This window comes from Topomyia yanbarensis, chromosome 2 (assembly GCF_030247195.1).
Source record: "Topomyia yanbarensis strain Yona2022 chromosome 2, ASM3024719v1, whole genome shotgun sequence".
In the NCBI taxonomy this organism is placed as follows: Eukaryota; Metazoa; Arthropoda; class Insecta; order Diptera; family Culicidae; genus Topomyia; species Topomyia yanbarensis.
Genome location: NC_080671.1, coordinates 65,198,906 through 65,204,535, shown reverse-complemented (window position 1 = coordinate 65,204,535; position 5,630 = coordinate 65,198,906).

Sequence of the window (5,630 nt, the reverse complement as noted above, 5' to 3'; positions counted from 1 at the left end):
TCACTACAAAGCAAGGATGCCTTAGCTCTATTGACTTTTGACAATCTTGCAAAACCGTTGTAACTTGAGAAGATTACCTAGATTAAGTAAATATTATATTTGAACATTTTGGTTTTATTTATTTATTTGAAGGTTTTATTTCGGAATTCGTGGGGTTTTGGACAATGTCAAATAAATATTTCAATGATTTAATCTACTAATGGAAACTACCCAGAAGTTAATCTACTGAGCGAAACTGCTGAGAATCTATTCACAAATCGAAAGAAAATTACTTAGCACTGATTACTCAATGCTTCTAATTTACATAAAATTTGGTAAATATAACATTGATGACACCAATATAACTAGAGACTATAAACATAGATAATAATTTCAGCATCACTTGCTTCCGACACATGGAAGAGAACACATCGCACTTGCACCTAATTTGCCGAGGCTTTCTTTTAGAGTTGTCTGTTTTAAATTACAGCAAATTATCCGTTTCCTGTAAAACTTTTGCAAAACTCTTTGCCAATTCATTAAACAAATATGAACACTAATCTGTTTAGTAATAGGTTTGTTTGTGAATAAAAATAATTAGCTCTTGATTTTTTTCAATCATCATCAAGATTGGAAGAGATGTATGATTTCTTGAAGAAAGTTGTAATGTTTGTCTGATTACATGTTTGTTTTATCACTATTTGGGAAAAAGTTTCAATTAAAGTTGTTGCACCTAACGCAACGAAGACGAAATGAGAAGATCAGAGCGCAATTCGGAAAGAACTCGTGTTGAGTTTATAGTAAAGATAGAAGAGTGATCTTGAGTCGATTTAGATTGGTTGATTTTTTCCTCTCTTTGCTCTCTTATTTAAGATTATCTCTCTCATTTTATTCCATGACGAGCAAAAACGGAACGAAAGACTGTCACATACTTAAGATATGAAATCGAAACTGTTATCCCAACTTATTGACTTATAGATTCAATCAGTCCCAACATTTTAGTCCCTCTTCGTGATTGCCTATTATTTTACCACTTTTTGCCCGGTCCACTTTTAAAAGAATTTTTTTTGCACGTTTGTCGAAGATATCACGGATTTACGGATTAACAGTGTATTAGTACGGAACGAATTACTCGTAACAATGAAATGAAGCGTTAATAAAAATAAATTGCGTTAAAATGACGCGAAATGAAAATTCTATTCTCGGCTCAATCGTTCTCAGATAAATTGAAATACTTTTTGTGTAGCGCAGAGTAGTGTACAGAGAACAGAGTGTATAGTGTGCACTGACCTAATACAGAAATTCAAAATTGTGTGCAATTCAAAAACTTATCATTTAAAAATAACAAACTGGGTCGTGGGTCTTTTATATATTTCCTTATGTAAACAATAAAAATAATATAACGAGTTTATGTGGTTGTCCTACAGATCTCGCGCAAGCGCTTAGCCATTGCACGTGGAAACCTGTTTACGAGGCGAGGAAATATTTTTTTCCTCACCAACTATGTCTTGGGGGGGAGTAGTTCATTTCTATCTCGCTATTGTACATTTCCGTGTCATCATCGTAGTTGCTGCCTTTATGTTCGCGAATATCTTCCTTGCTTTTCGCCCTCAATAATTGCCCTTCCAAATAGATTCCATTTCTCCCAAATGTGACATTAATCTGCGAGTAAGCGGTATCCGATCTTGTAGCGGAACATTCATTTTCTCATAGTCCATATACAGAAGGATCTTAATTATAGCATTGTCACACACAACCTTGTGCTTTAAGTTGTGCGAAATGAATGGTTTCGTCTGCACTAATTTGTTGAGCGCTAAATGCCTGCCATGGTAGAACTGGATAGAGCCGGTTTCCGAAAGTCTAATCTCTATTTACACCTTCAGGATGCGAATGATCAATAATTTTATAATCACCGCATTTGGCTGGAGCACCAATTCTTGCTTCTGCTAATCACTAATCTCGACAGATTATTACAGCTACAATTAAAGTAACAGTCTCTTGTACTCTTCAGACAAGGCACACAATATAAAAGTTACTTTTTTGTTGTTCGCTTCGCACTGGCTCGAGCAAAAGCATAAAGCACACTGAATTTCGTGACCATTGCCTTCGGTAGTTAGAAATAGCCTTCTTTAACTTTTTCTCAATAATTTGTTCAAACCAAATAAGCAACAAGTTTTGTTAAAAATCACCGGTTTTTTAAATTTATTTTTGAAAAATTTCGGGGGGGGCTTTAGCCCCCTAGCCCCCCCTCTGGCTACGTGCCTGCAAGTTAGTCCCAATATCAACGGTTTTCAGGTTCAAATCGTTATTTTCTGGCATCAAAAACTTATATCGTAATGGCGTGTGCTCTCGAGAAAAATAAACGTTTTGCTTAAATCTATACTATTTATTTAAAACGTCATATCTAACAAATGTAAACAAACTGAGTTTATAATGCCAAATAAAAGCTAAACATTAACTTTTTATCGTCCACAAATAATAGAGAAAAATAATAACTCTGTACATGTTAATTTAATCTTAAGTCAAAATGTCACATATACACACCAAAAAATATGAATTTTATCGTTGACGTAATTGCAAACATGACAGAATTTAACAAACCGTAATTCACGAAATGACGAAATATAGCCCTGCTCCGTTTAATTTCTCATGAAGCATATACATTACATGCGGAATGACATAAAATTACACTTACCGCCATTCAGAACAAACGCTATATGTGGAGTAAAATACGAAATTCAACGTCATGTAAAATTAAAATCAAACTTAAAAGTAAGTCATTTTTGATGCTCGTATATGTCAGGGTCAAGAGACGTAAATTTACACGATTTTTTCTAGGTGTGTAGTATACCAAAATTTTGCTAATATTTTGTAATAATATTTTTCCAATGACAAACCTCATATCTACACTCTCGGTTGCAATACAGCACATGAGATATATCACAACTACAAGCCCGTCTCTCAAAACGTCACAGTAAAATGTGCCATCTACAAACGGTGTTGCCAAGACCACATATGTAAAAGAGCATAATAGCAAAAGTGATCGGTAAAATGTAATAAAATAATAGTTATTATTTATCTCCCTATTATCTTCGCGAAAAACATGTAATATATTTATACGATTTTGCAATGAGTAAATGCAGAGGTGATAGTAGAATTAATAGCCTTCTGTGTGCTTTATTAAATAAATTTAAAAGTTGCAAGAAAATTTTTGCACGCGATTTTCTCTGTTTGACGTTTCTGTTAGATATGATGTAATGAAAAAAAGGTCTAGAAATATATGAAAATTCACACACTAGATAATATCAGTTTCTTTCAGAATCATTTAAAATCTTCTAAAAATGTTTTGGCCTCAGTACATTGCAACTGAATTCTTCCAGTTTCTAGAAACGCAGTGTCCACAGATTTTTATTTTGATTTACGCATCACAGATGGTAAATTTTTTTTTTTGATCGAAACACAGATTTCAATGTGGCATCTAGAGTTCGTAGTACCGACCCTTTTTGGCTAGAACCGGTACTGCGGTATTGAAGCCCTCAGTGTCGGTAGTACCGGTAAAGTACCGGTACTCGATTTTTTTTAAATGATTAGAGAAACGCTTCAAAGTGAAATTGAATGGTCAATCTGAATATCTTATTCTCAAATGATTGATTTGTTTTGATCATGAAAGCATGTTTATTGTTTTTAATTGCTTGGGAATGGTATGTATCATTTCAATAGAAAATATTTTTCGTATGCGGCACCTTCTTTTATTTCAAGATCAATTACTGCTAAGCGGTGTGACATTCGTCGACTTCAGCAGATGGTAAATGTATGAAACCCTATTCTCAACAGCAAATCAAGGCAAGAAAGGCGGTTAGCTCGCATTTCCTCTCGGCATAATCATAATTTTTTTCGACCTTTATGCGGTTTACCTTTAACTTTCTTATGCATTTCAAGGCTCCTTACTTTCTTGTAAATTATGGAGTTTTGCTGACTTTTCCGATCCCCAAAAATTACAAATCGCTCCATTCGAAGCAGTTCACCAACTCTAAAATTATTTGCTACTAAATCACTGTTCGTTCTTTTATAGATAAAGATTTAAGAGCGAACCCAATACAGACATGACCCCGGCCATACCCAAGTAGCATTTCTAGTTTTATAGCACACTACAAGTGCATTCTAAGTTTTAAGAAGGGCTTCAAGAGTGCGATATAACCTGAATTGTTACTAGTGTAGTCATATTATACGCGCCACTCAGTGAATAATGGAAATCAATCAGAATGGCGCTAATAAAAAATAATCAATACAAATCCTTACGTCTTTTACACTAGATGTGAATACTTTGAAATTTAGTACACTATCATTAAAATTTTATTTCGATCAAATAGTGCAGGAATTTAAACATGGACCCACCTCATTCTCCCACTAAGGCGTAAGCTGAACAATTTATCCAGATAACTAATACAATTAAAAGCCATCTTGCAGACCGATAGTTTGAAACGGGTCCCCCTATAGCGTTCACATATTTTTCATAAAAAAATCTATATGGTACCGAAATACCGGTACTGGCATTTATTCAGTACTGGTATTACGGTACAAACAATTTCTGGGACTTTCGGTACTGATATTACCGGTACCACAACCACAGTGGCATCCCTGGCTACCGTATTTCTAAGAAATGCAAATGGAACCGCACAATCTATCATTTTGATTGGAAAATCGTATGAAAGCCACGTACACCTCGACTTCATGTGCATCAGTTATTGGTAGTGACTGTCGCTCAGGCGCAAAATTATTTACTCTAATTGAAATACAGATTTTATTTTTTATTAATCCGAATATACTAAGAAATAAAATATAATCAAAATATTTCACATTTAAAAATGTAGTCCTACGTCAATAGTTCGTGCAACCCTGTAGGGCTGTCCCCTGTGGTCGTGCTCATTAAATTTGGTAAAATATAGTTTCCGGAAATTGCAGCAATTAATTAAGCTCCTCGTCGTCAGGGTGACTTGTTTAAAAGCATTCGTCCAAATTATGCTCCGTAGCTAGTGAATGCACGATTCTATTGAATTGGATCTGATGCGTTAAATTAATTAAATAAAAACTGTATCTTAATTACATTGCTCCATATTAATTAGAACTGAACTACATTATTTAAAGCTATGCTACGGGATTTCATCCGCGGTGGATCGATTCGTCTGCTACTTTGGTTTGCCGAAAAAGCGTTTCCGCCTGCATCTCGTGATTGTTCTCCATCCAATCAATTATGAGTCCGGAGATCGACAGGCAGGAGCGGCTTGTGTTGTCTTCACTAACGAGCGGTTTGTGAAACAACCGGTACAGCCCGCAGAAGTATCATTGCAAATAGGAAGTGCACTTTTCTCCGTTTAATAATATAACAATTTTCATTCCGCATTGCACATGAAAGTTTTTCCCTTCTCCCTAGCACTAGAGAATCGTTTGCTGGTGGCAACCGTGCTTCGCTTTTCGTAGTCTAGGAAATGTGCTTTTTCTTTTACGAACCTGTTTCCAATCTCTGATGATCATTTCATTAGCGTGAAACGTTCCTTCTACTGCGCTTCCGTCGCTTCTGGTTTTCAGTTGGGTGTTGCAACGAACTTGTGGAATATTTTTTTCTTCGCCAAACTTTGCCATTCGGAACGAGT